The sequence below is a fragment of the Pezoporus flaviventris genome, unplaced genomic scaffold (assembly GCF_033815535.1).
Source record: "Pezoporus flaviventris isolate CSIRO_AGI_PZ_B2104156 unplaced genomic scaffold, CSIRO_AGI_Pfla_v1 ptg000013l, whole genome shotgun sequence".
In the NCBI taxonomy this organism is placed as follows: Eukaryota; Metazoa; Chordata; class Aves; order Psittaciformes; family Psittacidae; genus Pezoporus; species Pezoporus flaviventris.
Window position 1 is genome coordinate 11,368,716 of NW_026892561.1, and position 22,754 is coordinate 11,391,469.

At 37.3% G+C, this 22,754-nt stretch overlaps 1 long non-coding RNA gene across 3 annotated transcripts in view; it reads left to right on the forward strand.

Annotated features, from left to right (window-relative positions):
• The window catches only part of LOC133268461 (uncharacterized), a 190,193-nt gene that overhangs the window by 108,367 nt on the left and 59,072 nt on the right, over nucleotides 1–22,754 (forward strand). The window contains exon 3 of one of the 3 annotated variants that reach the window (XR_009743084.1): nucleotides 10,377–10,458. The exons of the other annotated variants lie outside the window; for them this stretch is intronic. This is a non-coding gene — a long non-coding RNA (uncharacterized LOC133268461). Of the gene's footprint in view, nucleotides 1–10,376; nucleotides 10,459–22,754 lie in introns of those variants that run through there. 3 annotated transcript variants of the gene reach the window in all.

Sequence of the window (22,754 nt, forward strand, 5' to 3'; positions counted from 1 at the left end):
GTGCTTCAGCAAAGTTGCTAAAGTTCTTGGTTCCTGGTCAGGGCAAGAGACCAGTCTCATGTCTGTTCTTTTGCTGTGTTATTCCCTAATCAGTTATCAGAAATGATCATTAGAATAGAAACAGTGAAATCAGAAAAGGAATAATATTACGTGGTCATTTATTACTACTGTCTTCATTTCACTAAGATTCAGTAATTGTACCTCCCTGTGGAGCTTCTTACCCATACTTCTGTCAGAGGAACAGGTAGATAACAGAAGATTTCTAGGGCATTGTGCAAGAGACCTGTTTGCATTGGATGTATCACATTTCCTTAGGGCTTTAAATATGCTCAGATGGTATGCATCTCCTTTAAGAAATTCAGTAGTGTACTATGATAAACTGTACTATGATATGAGTCATCTGGACCCAGCAACCTCCTGAGGTTCCTACAGTGACCAGAGCACTGTTAAGATGTGTGGGCTTGCGTGATTGCTGCCACATCACACACATGGAGAAATTAAGATTTCTACTCTTTCATCACTAAAAATCACTAAAAAAACAGGGATGCCTGAATATTAATGGGGCATCTAATAATAACGGTAATATGCTCACAGGAAGCCCATCTCCCTCAGCCTGAGGACTGCGCAAGACCGAATATATCACCTCATGGCAACATGGTCCTCCCTGGCAGCTAACACATCCAGAGATTGTTTTGACTTTTTCTACGGCTATTTCAAGGCCTTAAGCTGCCATATATTTCTTCCCCAAATGTAAGTCTCATGCATGTTCAAGATGGGAGTCTGACTATAGAAAGGAAGAGAAATAAAAAACTATGGAAATTTCTTTAGCAAGCTTTCTCTAGTGAATTAACATTCTCTACATTTGTGGAAAGGCCAGATACAGTATGCTTCATGGATACTGACAGGGTAAGAATAAGTAACATTATGCACATGTGTATGTTTTACATCTATATGAAATCTGGAATAGAAATTTCAGCACTAAAGAGTCTGAGAAAAACTCAAATCTATAAACTGAAAAAAAAACCTTCCCAAAAATGGCATGAAAAGATATCTGTATCACCTTGCACAATTGTCAGATTATCAAAACAGACACAAAGGATGTAGGATAATTCATCGAATGGACAAGTTACAATACACTTATTCCAAGAGCAGGATGTCTTGCTGGATAAAGCAACTATCACTTGCCTTTCAGGTCTCTGGAACATCATCACCTCTTTTAAGTGAAGACAGTTGAGCTGTCTGAAAGTTGACCACATCACAAAACTAGGAAAGCTTTGCAGTATTTGGTGCAATTGATGTGTTTGGGTGAGGTCAGAACTGAGTAAGTATGATGAGTGAGTCATTTGTCACTGAGAAGAGATTCCAGTGGGAAAGTAGAAAGGTGTTCAGTGGGACAGTAATGGGGAATTTACATTACAGATGCCTGCTTTGTACCTGGCCTGTGTATAATTTTAAAGCTGCTCTCTGTATATAAGCTTCAAAATCCTCAGGCTTACTCTGTCCTTTCAAAGGAAGATGGGTTAGCGGCCATTCGTTGGAATGGGTTTGTTGGAATACTTGTTAAACTTTTATAGATGTGTCTCTCTCTAGCCAAGCAGTGAGTTCACTGGCAGAGCAGTACAGGGAAACTCTTCCTGAGATAGTCTTCATTTCACTTGGCATAGTAAACAGGATTGCCTCATTTATTTCCTACTACTGTGTCTGTTACTGACATAACCTTTAGAAGGTGAAATATTCATGTGAAAGATGAAAACAAATTAGTTTGTAATTAGTTTCAGATCTTGATGTGAATAACTAGAGTCTCTTGAATATACTAACACATAATGATTGAGCTCACTGAACTTCATCTGGATTTGTTATGTATTCAGTCTAGTCGGACCAGTGTATATGTACAGTGTGCATATCTGTAGTGTGAAGTTCTTGCAACAGTAATGATAAAATGCCTCACTCTTTTCTCTCTGCCTTAGTAGAATAATTACTATCCAAGCTATATTTTGGTTATGATACTTAGCAGACCAGTTCTGACATTTCTACATCTTAATCTTTCAAAACAAACACATGAGAAGTAGATGACAGTACATGAATTCTCAAAACCAGGACTGCTGAACACACTGCAGTGGATAATTTTAACACAAGGCAGAATGGCACCTGTTCTTCTTCCTGGTGCCTTTCCTTCATCCTCAAGCATCATGGAGCCCTTTGCTGTGCTCCGTATATGTTGTCTCTGTTTCATAGAAAATTGCTGAAATGGAAAATGCACATGACTTGGAGAGGTGCAGGCAGGCAGGAAGAAAAATTCATAACAGGAATCAAAGATTGCCGCAGTGTGTTTCTTTCACTGTCCTATTGCCATCATGCAATCACATTGACCTTCTGCCCCATTCAGGTAACTGCTTTGTAAAAGATACAGAATGAATAGCTTTTTGAAAGACAGTTTTATAAGAATTTACTGTAAATCTGTCTGCTTCCACTGTAGTAAAAGCCAGGTAGCCAGGAGGACCTAAGCAGTGATGTTTGGTGCTGTTTTCCCTCCTTGGCTGCCTCCCTCCCCAAGCTGAGACTGTTTCCACATCCTATGGAAGACCATTCAAGCAAGAAAGCCCTTTTTAACTGTCATTCATGGAAAGAGTATTAGGCCACATATAGTTGGACTGGCACACTCTCTGGCTGAGCCTCGCTGATCAGCTGAATTGTTTGAGCCAGCTATTTCTTACATGCAAACAGGGAGAACTTGTTCAGACAGTACAGTCACCCTAGAATGGCATGCAGGGATTTAACAAAATGCATGCATAGGACGGCCTTTTTAATCCTTTAGGCTTTTTCTACAACAGGGCACATTCACGAATGATGAGAAATGGCTCTTAGTCTTTCACCGCGTGAAGAAAGAAACAGAATTTTAGAGTATGTTGGGGTTGCTGTGTGTTTATATTTTCTTTATGTTAATTCCCCTATTGAAATAAAAGGTTTCTTTTAACCTTTTCCTGTAGATGAACAACAATCCCCTGTAAAACACTCAGTTAAATGCTTCCTGACTTTTTTAGACTGAGCACAAGGTAGTGACTAATGACACTAAAGTAACACTTTTATGTACTCTGGTAGTAATATATTTGAGAAATCAATATTAATGTGACCACACAATACACAGTGATAATTGTATTAGGAGCACCTGTCTGTCATCTGAAAATACAGGAAAGGATACTTCATGACTATGTACTCCAAGTAAGCAAAAAGGTTATCGGAAAACTCTCTGGAAATAGAGGGACTAATGATAAAAATTATTTTGTTCACACTCTTCATACCTGGGATTTCTCATTAATATATGTAGTATTAATTTTCTCTTGAACAGCAACCACAAGAAAAGACAACATGATATTCTGAAGAATATATGTCTGAGGTAGGCATGCATTTTTGATCTTATTGATTTAAAACGAAATACACTGACAGCTGAAAGACTTGCAGCTGAAATATCATGATTGCTTCTGTGTTTTAGTAACACTGAAAAGTAAGAATTACCAATAATCACAACAGCTCATGGTGGAATTTTGTTGTACAATTCTGTTTTTGTCGAGGTGCAAAAAGAATGAAAAAAATACTTCCATGTATTTGCTTTTCAGTGTATTAGAACAGTTCAGCTTCACAGCTGTCTGGCTATCTTTGTTCATAGCTGGTGAGTTCATTCAGGACATATAAAATAGTTCATTGCGAGAATGAAAGAATTTGTTTATTCTTTGCCAAAATAAAGCAAGAAAATATAATATTTTTAAAATAAGTAATAATAAAGTTTACTTTTAAATCAAATGTAAAAATACTGAATGGCAGACTTAACCAGCTGCATTCAAGTACTTAGAAATGAGCCTTTTCCAGCAAAATGTATAGTTACATTTTGATCTTTGATCCAAACCCCATATCTTTTGTGGGAAGTGAAGCACTGAAAAACATTATTAATTAATATCATGTCCAACTCAAAGTTATGTTTAAGATTTTATTTTACTGACAAACATTGTTGCTCCCATGTTTTGAACATTAAATCAATCCTTTAAACAAATTACGGTAGGCAGTCTCAACTGTGCTGGTTCTGTGGGAATGTTAATCTTCTGTTGAGTAAAGGGAAATGTATTTATTTGGAGACTGTGGAAAAAAAAAAAGGAGAGTGAAAAGTGAAAGAAAATAAGAGAAAGTGAAATACAAAGAATGGAGTGTCAGTTCATTTATTAAATTAATAAGCAAGTTTTGCTGCTGGTTTCTCCATTTTTATGGAAACTTTCAAATAATATTCCTTATATTGGCCATAGTCTTACATGTTCTGTAGTTCCTTGTCCAGCAATGCCAGAAATTAAGCAGAATCATGAGGATAACTTTTCCATTCTTTAAATTAATTTTTAATTTCAGCATACTTTTCACATGCTGTTTTTGTTCTGTCACAGTAGCTAGGAAAGTCAAAAGAAGTAACAAAACTCCCCTAATTTGTGTCAGTGCTACCTGGAGTGCTTTTAAAGAAATATTTATCTGAAATCACTTTTTGCCATTAGTTATTTAGGATAAGGGTCACATCATCAATTATTATCAATTACCCTAGATTTATGAAATTATAGGTGTTGATCTGAGTTCTCATAGAAGAGAATCTGTGTGGAAAAGTCAGCCTCTGCTTCTACATCCTTTGGCTGAGGTCCACAGCTGTCTGTGCGTTGACTAGCATGATAACACTCAGGTATGCCTTTGTTGACTGGCAATTTATTTTAAGAGTTGAATCAATAGGAAGATTATTTTGTTTGACTCCAGTACAGAGTCTGCTTTCATAGGTGTATGGAATATCTTCTTATTTTTGCTCTTATTTTGATTTCTGCCATTCCTTTAGATATACCTGCTCATTCTAACACTTTCGGCAGTACCATATCACTCTACTAGTGACCTAATGGCTCTTCGGACATCCAAAGGAAGGATCATAGCATTAGTTCTGACCAGATGGCCCAAAATCTCAGACAAGTGGCTGCAGAACATGCCCAGTTTGATTCTACACTCTGTGCACAACTAAGTCCAACAAGTCAGATTAACGCTTACAGAACTGCAAGATTCAATGGGGACACTTTGTAGTTCCTTCAGTTTAATAATTAAGGTGAGCAGCAAATATTGTGTATATACCCAGAAAACTTCCAGTGTGTGTACAGAAAACTTCCAGTGTGTGTACCGCATCTCTTTCTGTGGAGGAGTATTTGCTTCAGGTATGCATTCTTTAAATGAAAGTAAAATGTCACCTGCCATGGTATGATCCTTGTTTAGTTCTCTCCTACAGTTTCTAGTGCAATGTTCTACATCAATTAAAAACAGATGAGAGAATGGTTTAGCTGAAGAGTTTGTTTCCTTGTAATCAACTGCAAAAAAGACCAAGGTCATGTAACAGATTTCTTCTTCACTCTCACTTAGCAAAGGCTGTGTGAGTGCAAATTGCTTTATTGGTGGAGGGAATTAAAATTATAAAAAGCTAGGCTTAAAGAAGTGCAAAATCAGGACTGTGTCAGAACAGGGACAATATAATTGTGGTATGGATTCCCATATGGGACTAAATTATCTAGATTTTAGTAATGTCAGCAGTTCTATGTGACTGCTGGAATGCAGCCAATGTGCCACATTTGCTTCATTTTTTAAGATGGTTCTTATTCTACACAACTTTAAATATGCAGAACGCTAAATTTGCTCTAGGTGTCATAGTGGCACTTCTGTGCTGAATAATTTTGCATGCTAATTTTATTTAATAGAAACATAAAAGTAGCCTAAAATGTATCCTAATCCAAAGTAAAGTTACAATCATTTCAATCCAGTTTACAGTATCTTCAGAAAAAGACTGTTTATTTCTATGGGCACATATCAAGGTTGTCTCCCTTTAGAGTGCATTCCATTCAGTAATACTGTTTTGTAGCAACTCAATAAAGCTGATAGTTTTTCTGGGTAATTACCCACAGCCCCCTGCAGGACAAATTAGCATTCATGACCTGAATAATGCTTACTAGAAAGAGTTCAATGGAATTTACTTAATCAGAATCATTGCTTTCTCGTGGCTACACTATTTTTAACCTAGTCCCTATTGTCTGCTAATAGCAAAAATCTTGTCAGTGCCAGGTCCAACTTGGCACAGGGTGTATAAGGAGAGAAAGATTATCCTCCTCAAAGCTACACAGTGTATTTTTAAAGCTTACAGGCTGTGTTCTGCAGTCTTTACTCAGACCTTGCTTAGGTAAAAGTGCATTGAAGTCAGTGGGAGATTTGCCAGATGACAGAGTGTTGAATCAGACATTATGAAAAGAAGTGTATATATGTTTGCTATGCAGTCCATGATTTATAATTTCTGCTAACCATGAAAGGCTGCTAAAGAGGACTTTCAAAGGTGACTTTTCTTTTCTGGGCTTGTGAGAAGAGGAAAAGTTCCTGCCTGTTTCAAGCCATTTTGTAGGGTTGTTTTTTTTTTAATTACCTCTGATGCTTTTCAAATTATATAAAATATAAATAGCTATTCCTTTGATGTTTTTGATGGTTTGTGTTTTGCCTTCCACTTCCTAAGACTGTGTAGCATGTCAAGGTTAGCACAACACAGGTGAACCTTACAATGGCTTAACCAGACGCTCACTAAAGCAGACCAGGAGGATTGGAGAGAATTTCTGAAATATTACAGAAATGAGATGCATGAATGCAGACACACACACAACCACACCCGCCAATATAACCAAAAAAATTACACAGCAGGAAAGTTATGTGAAGTTGAGCTGCTGCTTCCCATGAAAGAAGTTATGTTTTAGCTGTGTTGTCCTTGCACAGTGTATCAATCACAGTAATAGGAAATAAGAGCTGGACCTAATTTGCATGGAATTCAAAGGTGTTTTGCCAGTGTTGTTTGTTCTGTGGCTTGAAATTATGGCCAATTGATTTTCAGTTCCTGGCCAAAGCTACAGTGTTAAAGAAGTCATGTGCAGAGTTGTAGTCCTTTGGTGTCCTGTGCCTTTTTAAGCAAAGGTCTTTTACTGTTCTCAGTGTGCGTTTGCAAGGTAAGATGCAGCTAAAAACAAATTTTAATGGATTATTTAATGGCCCTTAGATGTTGACACTAGGGATTCTGGAAATACAGAAAACTTTGACAGACTCTTCAGGGCAATAATCTCAGTCAAAGTGGGTATATGAATGAGTACCAATATTCTACACACAAATAGCATTCGCTACACCAAAAAACAACACCAAAAAATCTCCACTTTGGAGAATCTCTTCAATTCAACCTACCGGAGTCAGAATAATCCCAGGTGAGATTAAGCAAGAAATGGGACAAGCTGAATAAAAACGGTGTGAATTGTTGAGTAAAGAGAGACTCACTGAAGCCAATTTTATCCTCAGCTGTGTGTTAGCACAATCCAGTTCAGGATGATCCTGACTTACTTGTTTTTTGTAATTGTCAGGAGGTATTAAGTAGTGCTGCTCTGTGAGGAATGGAGTAATAGCATTGCAGCCAGCAGTACATTTTATTGTTCATAGGTGCAAAAAAGGGAGTTGTCCTTTAGATTTGCATTTCTTTTACTTTAGCTGCAAAGACTATGCCAGGATGTTGCAGGCAGAACATTTCCTTTCTGCCACCATTGAAGAGATATTGTCTGATCAAGTAAAACAATTGTTTCCTCAAAGAGAGTGAGTGCTCCAGTTTCAAATGCATTAGATGAAATAACAGGTTAATTTATTTTAGATGAGCATCATATTATTTGTTTGAAGGGAGATGTAATTACAATGGAAAGCTTAACACTAGCAGAATTTACAAAGAAGTCTTAGTCACTAAGGTGGAGTTTGTGAAGTCTGTTTGGCTCTAGTTGGACTGACTCATTCCCAAAGCAGACTGTGAAGCCTTCCTCTTGGATAATATAACCTTATCCCACACCCATCAATTATTTAAAACTTTTCTGGATCATCACATCTGTCCTTGAATTAAAACCTTTGCAGAAGAAGGTTCTAAAATTCTAAATTGTCAAATTCAGGTTTTACATTTAAAAATCCTTTAATAGATTTATCTAAATTTGAGTCTAAATGTGGTTTCCCTCAGATTCATATCTCTATGCAGAGAAGTTTTGAGAGACTATCGTAATTGAAAAGAGTTTGGTTGTGAAATTATTCCTTAGGAACTCTGAATTTTGCATTTCTGTGAAAGTGACTCCTTTTATCACTAATCTGGCCAGGGCTACTAAACAAAAAAAAAAAAGTGGGTAAGACAGCTTCATAGGAATCAATTTTGCTATTTCACATCAGTATTTTCTCTCTTTTTGCTTTCACATCTGCTTTTTTATAAAATGTTGTTAAATCAGTCTTTCACACAGACTCTTGGGCAATATGGTCTAGTGTGAGGTGTCACTGCCCATGGCAGGTCGTTGGAAGGTCTTTTCCAACCCTAACCTATCTATGATTCTCTGAGTCCACCATGATATTGACAAAAACTGTAATCTATAATATAATGCACTTTACATTCTTTTGATTTCTAGTTCATACTGTTCTAGTTCACATGGCTAAAAGAAAACCTTAAACCATTTTAAAATCAATTTTAGAAAGTAAAACAGAGCCAGCAGATGGACAGGATCCTAGAACATCATTTTTTGTTTAGTGCCAATGTAAGAACAAGTCACACATGCAAAACTTTAAGTCAAAGCTCAAATTCATTTAGTAAAATAATGAACTTGATCAACCACTCCCATCAGGGTTATTTGCTGAAGACAGTACATAAGACTTGTAGGCATGTTGGAGGAACAAATAATGAAACTTCAGCCATTTCAGATACTCTGTTTATTGACTGTGGATTCAGAAAAGGGGACATTGCTACTGTTTAATATAAAACAATTCTAATTCTTCCATAGAACCATAAAATCATAGAATGGTTTGGGTTGGAAGGGACCTGAAAGACCTAGCTCCAATGCCCCTGCCATGTGTAGGGATACCTTCCACTAGACCAGGTTGCTCAAAGCCCTGTCCAACCTGGGCTTGAGCACTTTCAGGGATGGGGCATCCGTAACAGGGCCACATTCGTCTTATGTTGGGTATCCCAGAGCTGAATGCAGTACTCCAAGTGGGGTCTCATGAGAGCAGAGTAGAGGGGGAGAATCCCCTCCTTCCACCTGCTGGCCATGCTCCTTCTAATGTAGCCCAGGATACAGTTTGCTTTCTGGCCAGCTCATGTTTAAACCACATCAACCAACACCGCAACTTCTCATAGCTGCTTGCAATCTGTTCTCTGCCCAGCCTGTATTTGTGCTTGGGATTACCCTGAACCAGATGCAGGACCTTGCACTTGGCCTTGTTGAACTTCATGAAGTTCACATGGGCCCACACCTGAAGCCTGTCAAGGTTCAGACCCTGCCTTTCACCGTGCCACCCCCACCACACAGCTTGGTGTCACTGGCAAAGTGCTGAGAATGCACTTAATTACACTGTCCATGCTGCTGACAAAGATCTTAAATAGTGCCAGTCCCAAACCAACCCCTGACAAATGTCACTCATCACTGGTCTGCACTTGGACATTAAGCTGTTTACTGCGACTCGTTGAGTGCAACCATCCAGCATTCTCCAGCCAGATACAGGTGCACAGTGCAGAATGCTTCACACAGTATTCAGCAATATCTGTCTGTATGGGATCATAGTTCTTTGCCCAACAATTGTTTATTCATTCTAACGCAACAGCAGTTAGAAGTCACCCATAGAAACTCTGAATGCCTTGACAGCAATTAAATTTGCAGTAGCACTGATAACTAACAGTAACTGTCAGAATTTCTTTGATGAAATTCCTAAACCCATTTTGCCTAGCTGCACCGACCTCTTGAATTAAATTGAAAGTTCCCTGCTACTTACAGTTTGTGGATTACCAGACTACCTACATTGGTCTTGAACTGAGGCAGCAGTACTCTTACGAAGTCAGTGTAAGGTCATAATTCTCAACTGTAGTCATGTACAAAGCACAGAATTAAAAAACTTCCTAACCACCTCAGAGACATTTACCATTCCAAGAAATAAGGAACAGGAAGATATCAAAACGCAGCATTTTAACTTGTAAATTACTGCAGTACTTTGCAAATACGTAAGAATTTCTCTCTGACATGTGCCAATCCTGGTTACATTCAGTATGCTAGGTGGAGATAAGGGACTGGTTTTGCTTTGCTCATGAAGGAACAGGAACAGCAGGAGCACTGTGCTGGCTTCTCAGGAAGCCAAAGTCTGGGAACTGAGATACAGCTGCTTGATTAGAAGTTAATAACTGAGAGATTGATATGACTTCAGTCTATCTTCCACCACAAGGTGTAATGGCGTCTGAACAGACTGAAGCAAAAATTCCATTGCGAAGACACTGTTGTGTTTGCTCTGCATTTCAGGAGACAAGTTGACAATATCCTGCTATCTAAATTGGCCAAGATCAGAAATAGTCCAAAAGGTAGCATAGTATTTGATGGTGAGCAGAACTATTCATCACAAACCAGAGTTATGCTGTTCAAAGGAGTGGGAATTTGTACAAAAGAGATATTGAGGAAGAATGAAGCCTTGGAGGCTTAGGGATTTATATTGGTGAAACCAGCAACCTGGAAGTCGTTTATTTGGCTTTTCCTTTCCACTAAATGTGTATACTTTTGCAAGAGGGTAGTAGCATCCATGTCTATGACTTTTTAAGGAAAAATATGAATGATGATTACTGAAATTCTTACTTTATCTTGAACAGTAAGCAAATATTCTGCTGTTATGTGGGAGAAACAGTTTAATATTTTACCTTCTCAATCAGTAGGAGACTTAAAAATAAATATTCAGTAGCTCCCTAACAAGTTTGTTAAACACTTTTACCAGCTAAAACCTCAGCAAAGAAGTGATGTTCTGACTCTGATGTTCTGATGTTCTGACTCTGATGTTCTTCATAAAACATTCCCTGAACCTTCAACAGTTCTGTGCATTGCAGAGTGACAAGACATGGTCGTAATAGATTAAATGGTTTTATTTAGACCTTTATTACTGCTGTGTGGAGATACAGACTCCTGCCTCCAAGTAGTCATGATGCCAGCTTCTTTATTTCCTTGTGGTTATTTCTGCAAATGGGAATTTTCACACCCTTCGCCATACTACTGCTCATGCTTCAGAAAGCATGCAATTAACATCCAAAAATGTATTTTTCTAGCCTCCTTTTAACTCTCTTTTAGCATCTTTTACTATGATAACATGCAGCAGTGCTGAGGTTTTTCACCTGCATTTTCGTGCCGATTGTGCTAACCAGTATGATTGCACACAGGCACTCCTTTTCTTTTGTCCAGATCATCACTGTTATGGGACAGAATGGTCACAATCTTGTCCAGAGCTAAAGGATACATCAGAGGGGATGATGGTGGGTGAAGCCCTACACACTAAATGTTGCATTTGCAGTGGTGGGTGATTTCTGTAACTCATCCTTTCCAAAGTGTGTTATATTTGGAAGGCTTGTTCTAGTCATTAATAAACTTCATCAGTATATGCATTGCTAAGATTTATTTATATTTTTGTGAAGGCCTAAAGACATCTGAGTGGTTTTTAACAGAAACAAATGCTTCAGATTTGCAGACAGACTGACATAACATTATCTTTGAGAAAAAAAATTGTAAGTCAAGCAGTGTAGTATATCTTCTATAATATTTGAGTGGGAGCTTTTTATCAATAATATAGCTTTGCCAAACACAGAAGTATGCTGGAGACCATGACCTTTGGAAAATAATGTTTAGTGACATTAATCTACATCTAATAGAGGGTTTTATATCATCACTTTGGTTTATATCTGCATTATTGTAGCACGTAGGCTGTCACCTGCATTTATATAACATGAGACTGATTATTCCTTATCATGCTCAAAATGCAGACCTCAGGGAAGAGACATTTTGGACCATTGCCAGGGGTATGTGTAACATGTTACATGCAGAGCACTGCTTTTAAGGCTATCGAGTGCAATTTGCACTCTTTGTCTCTTCAGTATGTCTTATGCTTGACAAGATAATTGCTCCCCATAACACACATCCTAGAACACATTCATTACAAACCCATTGTTCCGACATATAGACACAGATATTGGTGAAGGAATGTAGCTGATATTCTTTATAAAGTATGATATATGTGGAATATATTTTCATAAGTAAACTAGAAGTTAACAATTGTAATAAACCAAAGATGAAGAAATTGAATTGAGAACCTTGCATGTGTAAATGTTCCACTTATCAGAGAAAACAGAATGCTTGATTTCACATAAATGACTTTAAGGAAAGGGTACTGAAATATCATTTCTGAGTGGTTTATTGCTTCTTATTATTCTATACATTAGATGTAGAGAGAATTTACACCAAAATATAGAAAGTAATCTGTCTTTGAATATTTGTAAATTACAATTATATAGCAGCCTCATTACTGAGCCTTAGCTCAACACACTTCAGAAAATATGCAAAACTTTATTTTAAATTAATTTTGTTAATTCGTTTCACTTAAATTGGTAGGGAGACTAACTTTGACTAGGATTATAAGATATTATTTGTTAAATTTACTCTTTTGCTATCACAGTTACTTGATGACTTTTTTTTTCTCTTTTTCTTTGGCAGAGATTGTAGTCCATATCTTTATGACTCACAAGCAAAAAAACAGGCTAGATGTCTCATATTGGGCTTTCCATCCTTTATTCTGGAAATTCTATGTGGGTCTTAATTTTCATGCCCCTAATAGAGGGTGCTGGTCCTTTGATGTGGTAGTATATAACATTAGTAGTACATAACTTAAATATTGTTAAAATATTATAGAAGATCAGCTGCGCTGACACAGTTCCTGTGTATTTCTTAAACTGTAGCTTTTATTGAGTGATATAATTAAAGAAGATCCCATTATGGAAGCATCTAGATCTCTCAGTTAGGTGAGAGCAATATATATCACAAATAACAGGGCAAGGCTGGTAATGCAGGAAACCTCTGTGAGGAATCGTGTTAGGTAAGCTGTGACCTGCTCTTCCTTTAGAAAGTAGTTCACTTATATCCATTCATGACAGTAACAGTATATCCTGTGGGAAACATTATTTTACATTATTTCCACAAAAGTAGGTTCAAGTAATGTGAAATAAACATATATCAAAAAGAATACCATATGGTATTGTTCTACTGAAACTCATATTGTGCAATTCTGAATGTGGATGGAAAGAAACCTTTCTTCAAAAAGGGCTGTATTTGCCTGTGAGCTCTGTTTGGCAGTTACAGGAATTATACCTTTGCTTGGTGGCCTTGATTTGTAGCTGCAGCTAAAAGCAACTCTGTTCACTGAAGGTCATTTTTATTCTCTCTTAAACCTAATACAGCATGTATAAAATCAGTGACCCAACATACTCAACAAAATTTGTGTTATAGTAAGGAGTTCTCAGCCAAGCAACTGCTTTTCAGGCCCTGCATTTACACCACCAGCTGTAACAACAATGAGCGAGTGTGTTCAGACACCATTTCGCTCGCTTAGTGCTACTGAGTGACAAGACCATGGTGAATGATGGAGGGTTTTGAGGTTGCATTACATCAGTCCAGCCAAAAAAGTCTGGCTAAGCACAAAGTGAAAGTGAAAGGTTGATGTTCTGGTGCAGTGACTCCATGCTCTGCTCTGTTCATTTAAATCCATATATAAAATACAGAGCAATGGAAACTTGGGGGGAAAGAATATGTTTCTTACATTAACGATGAAGTCCATGTGTAAAGTGAAAGCTTTGCAAAGACAAAGAATAGTTAATCATTTTTGTTTTCAACATTGGCATCTTTAAATTGCTGTTTCTTTTGGCCAATTCCTTAAAACTAGATCCTTTTTCTGACTGTTTATGTTGCTGAAGTTACTGCTCTACCTCCTACATATGCAATCAGCTGGATTTTCCAACACACCCTCTTTGTGCTGGGCCTTCAGTTGAGTTTGAGAGAGGATGTGGTTTTTCTTAAAATTTAAATTTACCCGTTCTAGCCACAAATACTTTTTAGTCTATCACTAATGTTTCTTTTCTAACCAGAAAAGTAATTTTTTCTGCATTAAAATGTGATTTAAAAATATATTATTGATGGAAATGTGAATTAATGATAACTCCAGTGAAGCTGGAATTGAAATACTGAGAACTCACACACACAAATAAGCAACATGTGGAGGTTTACATCCACAGACTATTGATGTGTATTAACTGTCTTATTTGTGTGCACTTAAATTGCCAAATCCAGGTTAGGTTAGCCTGGGAAGCATAAGGTCCCAGAGAACTTTCTTAGTGAAATCTGGGGCTGTGAGGAACATTAACTAGTTTTTTATTTTGCTAGCTAGAGTATTGCTCAGTTATAATACAAAACGTGTTGTAGGTCTACACTGACAACAAAGACCTGGGAATATACAGTAGTAGTAGTTCAGTACTACAGTTTGCATGTCCAGTAGTTTTTGTGGGACAAGTTAGGTATAAAACTGGACAGTAACATTGCAAAAGTAGCTGAATTGCATGTGCAAATTGCAGTAATTATGCATGAAAATTAAGACTGTGCTACAAATTTCTTTTTGTACATGTAGACGCATGCATGAAGTTTAGAAAATCAGTCCAGAGAATTTAAAGCACAAATGAACCACATGGATCAGTAAGCAAACAGCCTGAAAATTCTGCTGTATATGATGTCATCTCTTCGCTGTAGGTCAGAACTAACTTCATGCTGTTAATTATAGGTATTTATCATAGCTCATATGATTTTGTGGGGCCTTGTCAGTGATCAAAGGTGGTTCTTTGAAGGCCTGTCATCAAGTGAGTTAGTAATTGTAAAATAGCTTATTTACTGAATCTAATATGCCATTAAATAGACTCATTTTCCCTTTTTCAGCAATTCATATTGTTGATAAAAGGACAGTTCTGTTTTAGTAAAGTTGATTTGTTGCAGTCAGGTATAATAATTATGTACTCTTATGTATACTATATGTGCATTAACACATGAAAGTTATATTACAGCACCTTTAAAAGTCTATCTTAAACTGGTAATAGAAGGGAGATATGAATTAGGTGAAATGACCTATGGAAACAAATATAACAGAAAAATAAGGTGATGAAATCACTATCATATTTGGTTACAGTGTGCCCAGACTGATTCTTGAGATTATTGTAAAAACAAGCTGAAAATTTAGACTTCAGACAAAAATATACTGCATTTGAGAGATGAGGACTGCATTTAAAGATCCTAATGAACATATAGAATACAAAAACAGAAAAGGACCTGAACTGAAAGTGAAGTAAATACAGCTAATATTAGGTTGTATTACAGGTGGGAACTTTTTTCCTCCTGCTCTTTGAGCCTGAAGGTACTTTTTTTCTAACCTTGCACCTGGATTCAAGCTACTTTCTTTGAGTCGACTTGTATTCTGCCTGGGAAAACCATTTATGTAAAGAATGACCTCTCTCCGGGTTTTGCAGCTTGTTTGTGGTGCAGATGAGTGTGTCAATTCAGAGCCCTCTGTTTGGTGTTGACTAAGACCTTGAAGAGTTCTTCAGCCCCACTAGGCTACAGAAGAGCCTATTGAGACTGTCAGCCTTTTTTCCTGCCAGCTACTTTTTTTATTAGGCTGATAAACTCCTGAATTGTTGAAAAGCAGCTGCTCGGAGGAGGATTTAGCTAATTCTCAGGGCGCTTCTGGGTGTGTGGGAGATATATTTACGTCTGGACTATGAAGGTCCCTTGCATTGTTAGACCTAGGTGACCTCTTTCTAGATCAAAAAGAGGTTGCTGGAATGCAATTAAAATGCAGTGTTACTTACTTGTAAAGCCTCGGTAACCCAATCAGCAGTTCTCTTCACCCATCTTTTTGTCAGTTTCTCTGCACTTCGAGATTTTATTCCTATTTCAAGCTTTGACTGCGCCATAATTTGGTTTTACCTTATTGAAAAAATGCCTTAGATTGTATTATTAAAAGTATCTTTAAAAAAAAAAGGAGAGAAAAAGAACAAAAAAAAAATTGTCCTGTCTTTTAACAGTTCTGCAGAGGTTCAAGCTATTAATTTTCACATATTGCTCAAGTAAGCAGAACTATGTGCATTTGATTTTTTTCCTTAATAATCTCAGATGTAGTTTTGTTGTAATGTAGTACACAATTCATATTGATTAACATGTCTGTGAGATATGCATTTTACAGACACATTCCAAAGTGAAGCATGAAATCGAACTGTAAATAATTACATTTTTTAAAAGGGTGAGTTTTTTTAGTTCTGTGGCAAAATCTGTACTTACTGAAACAAAGGTTTGATTAAAACTAAAAACAAATTTACATTTGTAGGAGTTTCAGCACTGTTGTTTGCAATTTGTTATATGCCTTTACCTGGCATGCTATTTCACCCTTCATGACACACATCAATACCTTCTTTATGTCTGGCTATTACCACTCATTTAAAAATCTATTTTACATGATTCTTTCAGCCAAAAATGGACCATAATGACATAGAATAGAGCCTGTGCTTCATAAATTCTCCAGGAATCAATACTTTGGCTGGGAATTTGTCAGTCTCACAAAGCTATGCGTCATTAAACTTTACTATTATTACAGTGGACTCTGCTTCAAAGTTCACTACCTAGCTGATATTGGATGAACCCATTTAAAACAAGGAAAAGATATGAGACACAAATGCTTCTGTACTGACATGTATTTATCCAGATAATGTTTAATTTATGAAATATAAGTAGCTCTTAAACTGCTTATTGGTTTATGGGCAAAGTTCAGCAATATCATTGTTAAAGATTATACGCTGATTACAAGTTATTGGCAAATGACTTCAAAGTAAATCCATTCAAATTATTTCAAATATGACTTATTCTGCCCATAGGATCTTATATATTAATCACACAACAATGAATTTATGAGCACAGACAGCCATTTGAATTCAGTACCCATATCCAGCCAAACCACATTAGCAGGAGATCTTATTGCTGTTAGATTATAAACAGTTCTTTGTCACTGTATATATGTGTAATACAGGTTTTTCTCAGTAAAAACATAGGTATTTCTGCAAACAAAAGTATTTGTTACACACTATTGATTATGTGGTATGCATTGGTATTTTGTGTGAAATATTTTAGCTCCTTTACTGAAGAGTGAGGACTTTTACAGGGCTTCCAGAGAGAATAACAAATAAACAATGAAATTCAGGAATTTATGGATGACGAGGTGAAGAACTGTTTATTTCTATCACTCAAGCTTAATCTTGAATACTAAAAATACATCCACAATTCAGGATTATTTTACAGAATATAACCCTTGTAGAAGGGTTATAAGCAGAATAAAAGCTCAATTCAAAAGAAGATTACTTATGCCATCAATGAAATGGGCTGTATATACTGCCTGCCTCACATGCTTGATTGACCAGTTCCTGGGTCTATCAGACTGCTTTGAGTAGACTTCTGCTCTTTCACACTGCTCCTGACCATGGGCCAAATAACCATCTGCTTAGCTGAGAGTACTCATGCTGGTGCCCATGGACGTGTCACTGTACTCACCATGTGCAAGTACTTGAGAAAATACTTATAATCGGGATTGACTAAGTATCTTCTCAGGTGCAAGGATCAGGATTACATGAATTTGTTTAAGGGGCTCCTGGTTCTTCCTGCCTCAAAGAAACGTGGATGCACGCAAAGCTCCAGTGATATCACAAGCTTCTAAAAGTGCAAGTATTTCTGTTAGCCCCGTGAGAAGTCACCTGCAAAAGATAAAGGACAAAATCAATGGTTTGTTGGCAGACACACGCACAGGCACATGTCCTCTCTATCCTCTCCTTGGGGTTGCCACACCTGCCTGACTGCTGTGTCAGCATCATCTCTCACACTCAGGAGATCAAAAAAGAAGAAAACAAAAAGGGTCATTAGTTAAGAGGCGCAGGTGTGAACAGACTTTCTAAACCATAGACTTTGTGCACCTGCTCCAGGGCGCATTGCTGGGAATTGGGACAGGTGTACTAACCTCCAAGCCTTGCCAGGCTTGTGGGGATTGCTGGCTATGGACACTGAATGTTGTGTATATGCAGGAGAAAATGCTGCTCTCACTGCATCTTTGTATTGTGATCCAGTGCATTTGTGATTCTGGGCAAATTACGGTACTGCAATCATTTGCAAAGCTGTAAACGATTTGCAAAATGAGCTCTGGTTTAAAGCTTGAGCAAATTCTGCATGTCTAAGATCAGCTATAAAACTTGCATTTTAGAAAATGCATTCCTGTTTTGATTACCTTGTCCATTTCTCTTCTTCAAAGTCATAAATACTGAAAAGAACAAAAATACATAAGCAGACTGGAATATTGCCCCCGAGTTTACAAGGCTTCCCTCAAACATGTTCATTTCAGTTGTTTCTTTAAACAGGTATTTGGTTCCTCTTACATACTCAGAGTATATTGGGTTACTGGATTGTTTGCCAGTGTTTGATAGTATCTTAAAGGTCTCCACAAGATTAGGTTTATCATTCTAGGCCCAAGTTTGTCTTGGGATTTTGTCAGGTGCCAAAGCAAGTAACTGTGCTGGAACCCATGTTCCTGTAACACATTAAAGATGCTGTTTGGAAATCATTAATGCTCCACCAAAACCTACAATGTACCTTAATTTGAAGTGTTCTCACAGCCAAAAACCAGACATATCTCTGATCTGTCATGCAGGCACTGTCTTTATATATATATATCTATATACACAAAATAACTGTCATACAGGCTTCTCATCACAGAGGAGAATACTTGAACTAAATGTAATTAGTACAGTGGAAATTGAAAGTAAGAGAGAAGAGACTGATACAAAAAGAGGATGACCCATAAAACAGGATGCTTATGGCATGGCTGATAGAAGATCCCTAAGATTTTAGAGAAACTATTCAGCTTTTCATTAGCATTGAGCACTTCCTCAGGACACCAGCTACATGGAACTGGAAACATAAACTTATCCTTTCACACACAGTCCTATTCAAAATCTTTCATAGCATTTCCAAGTTGGATATGAAAAAGATGCAACTGCTGTCTTCACTATTGTCTTAGTATTATTTCATTTATAACACACACTTACATGCCTGGCGTTTCACAGATAAAAGGTAATCCAAAGCCTCTATCCTTGGCATTTTGCAATCTAATCTAATCAGCACAAATCACATCTGAAGCAAAGCCACTATAAATATATCTGTATCTCTTTGGGGAAAAAGTGTGAAAACAAAATAAAGGTTCTTCAGGAAATATTTTGGTTTAGTTTGGTTTGGTTTTTGTTTGATTTTTGTTAGCCTAATTGCTTTAGTATTACTCGCCTGTTAAGGAGAAGAAAGTGACACTAGGCTTTTCTTAAGCAATGATAGGAGGTGGAAAGGGAAGATAAAACTGAAGGAAGAAAATGAGTTGAAGGAGGGGGAATGAGGTCATTGGATGCACTAGGGAAATGTGGAAAGGGGTTGACTGCTTGAGATGGAGGCAGCAGCCTGGAAGAGAGTATGAAGTCGCAAAGAAACAAAAGGAGCACAGCACAGGGCAGAGTCTGCAGAGCAAATGTGGAGTGTCTGGGGAAGCAATAGGAAGTCAGAAAGGAGATGTACAAGAATTAGAGTCGTTTCAGGAATCCCTGAATGTGAAGAGCAAAAATCACTGATTGTTTTAAAGAAACAGAAGGATATTTTGTAAGGTAAGTTCTGGTTGATATTTTGAGGTGAGAGTGCAAGAAAAGGCTTTGGTAGCTTGATATGTGCGGAAGTTTGTCAGACAGATTCTTCGTCCAAAGCACCTGTATAAATGGTGCACAACTATTGCTAAAGGCTTTAGGCTGAAACAGCAGACATGTCTTTGCATCAGCCTTTTGAGTCTAAAATGCTTTGTGACACATGCTGAATCTACACTGGGAGAAGCCAAAAGAAACAACCCTGCTGTCCCTCCCATAGCCTACTCCCTAGGTCCCTAGCTGCCTAAGAGATGTGACTTTTGAAACTTACTGTGAAGGTCACCTTTTTATGCATGAACAAGGTACAATCCTGACCTATTTGAACAGTAATATTAAGGTTCCCATAGATGTGGTGAAAGTAGAGTTTCATCTGGGCTATCAGTGGCTACCAGCCGTCCCAGTGTTTAAAAGTGGTTTTCCTTTAATGCTACTACAAAGGGGATACCGATATACTTCAACTTGACTCCAGCATGTCTAGTTTTAGCTTTCTGCATCTAGTGTAGTAGGCAGCCCTACCAATGTTGCCTCAGTCTTCCAAAGTTCAGAATTAGGAGTGATTTTTCAACCGTCTCCCTAGCAATCTGTTGTGTTGACATTTGAGGAACGTCTAATGTATTTTAAGCAAATATAGTCTTACAGGAAATTCCTGTTGGACTCCATGAAGAATAATTTTTATAGAGAATTTTCTATATTAAATGCTCTATGGTGGTTTTAAGATTTCACATATTTGATATAACTCTATATTTTATTTTATAGGTTTTTGGAATAATTTCTTCTCAATCATATTCACTGTCCCTATAGCCTTGTTTTCTTCTGCAAGATACTTGTCTTTCAGGATTTAGGCACATCTTTCTATGATAAACCAAATTCTCATTGCTTTCTCTTTTGTGTTCAATGCACTGGAAAAACTTTTAGAGGGAGTTACAGATACTGCATTCTTTATGCAAACATCTGAGAATTTATAAATCCTTTTTAAAGGGTCAGTAAATAAGTGATTTTTTTCTCTAAAATTCATTAAGAGTAAATGGTTAGTGGAGACAGTTCCTTCTCTAAATCCATAGTGCTTGAATTCCTCTGTATGCTGCCTTTATCATCCTTGCAGAGTTCAACAATTATATATTTGACTTCAGTTTACAAAAGCTTACCACAGGCGTAAAGGTAATGTATTTGGTGTTTTGATATAATCTATTTTGTGAGTACTACTGTCAATATCTATAAACTTCTCTCAATACACCACATGAATGTTAACATTTTCCTTTTGACTATTATTACCTCTAAAGCAGCAAGGATGTTCAGGAAGGAAGAGGGAGAGGGATGTTTTCGATGATTTGCCCAGTACAACCCAGGGGACTACAGATGCGACTAGTCTTATTTTTATATTTCTTGTAAAATTAAATGTTGACATAAGGTCTCAGGGATTTGCATGAATACAACAACGTCATTATTAAACAGCTGGGATCTTTGAATTCTTCACAACTAATTCCAGGGGAAAAAAATGAGAGCAGAACTCACATGATGGAGCATAATGAATAGTGCCTCTTGTTTTCTCAAGAGATTATTCTGCACTCTTGAAAACTTATCGGCACTGGTAATTTCATTGCTTCTTTCATTTAATACTTTTTGCATTATTCACATGAAGTCTGTAAAGCCATGTAACATGCACATTGATATCCTTTTTGCTATATATACCAGGTGTCAATTTTATTGCAGAATATAAATGTGTGCTATACAGAGACCCATTTTTCTCCTCATACAATAATGAGATATGTTTGTGTTGTTTTAAATAGCATTGGTTGTATTAAAACATCTGGTTACAGAGAAGGGTTGTATTAAGCAAAGGGTTATGCCTTTCTCTCCTGTCATATTCAGGACACAAGGTCAAATTTTGCATTAAATGGGTGAATGAGGGGTGAGACGTCAAAGACAGGTGTCCCTGTCTGCGCTGTCAAATATTTAAAACCTAACATATACTGGCAACCTCCAGCCAAACCCAGTAATGGACCAGTGCTCTGTAGTTAGTGTATGTGCTAATTCCTTCCCCACCTAGTTGGTGTGTCTTTTATACATCAGTCCATAACCTTAACTGCCGTCCTCTGGTGGAACCACTGGGCCTTACAGAGCTGCAATGCAAATAGCTTTTGTTCTCCATTAAGGTGGAAGTTCTCAAAGGCCCTGCACTCTCACTCGCTTAAATAAAGCTGCATGAGCTGGCAACTTTGTGGTTCATATACTCACCACAATAAGCAGTTGTGCATGAACAAGTGCGTATATGTTAAATGCATGTACACTCATTGACTGAAATTCAGAAAGTCTAGTAAACATCCTGTCATCCAGACTGAAGATAACATATAATTAACCTTTTTATACTACTTCATGCCACCCAAATTGTGGTTGCATCAGTGAAGGTAGTTTCATTAACTCCTGAAAGAGTCCTGTTGAATCTCTTACCTTTTCATTAAGTGGGCCACTGAAGGGTCAGTATAAGTGAGAAGCCCAAGACAGGTGCTACTAATTGTGGAGTCAACTACTAGAAATAGTAACTCCTCTGTCCTGGAGCAGGGAGGCAGATTGATGTTCACAGCTGTTTCTAATGCTAGCAAACACGCTTACCACTAGCACACACCTTATTCACTAAGTGCTGCATACAGAATATGGATAATAAATGGTTCTTGTTGTCAGTAAGACATCTTTAGCTAACATTAGTAACCACATTTCCATATTTCTGTAATGAAAGATTTGTCAAAGATTTGCAGACAAGTTTGCTTCAAAGTCCTTTCTCAGTTTTCAAACTTACATTTCTTCTCAGTTTACTAAAATGGTGCAGGATGCCAAATTGCTATTAAAAATCCCAGAGGACTAGCAAGAAGCAGTCGATTAATTTTTTTTTCTGTCTGTCTGTTGTCAGTCTTTCTCTCAAGTATGGAGTTTCAGTGTTAACATTTGGAAAGCAAGGTCTCCTGATCACAGCTTGCTGGATTCCAGTGAAGACTTTGCAACTTGTCAGTAAAGCTCACAAAGTGTTGGAGGCAAGAGAGTACAATGCATCAACATATATCCAAATTTC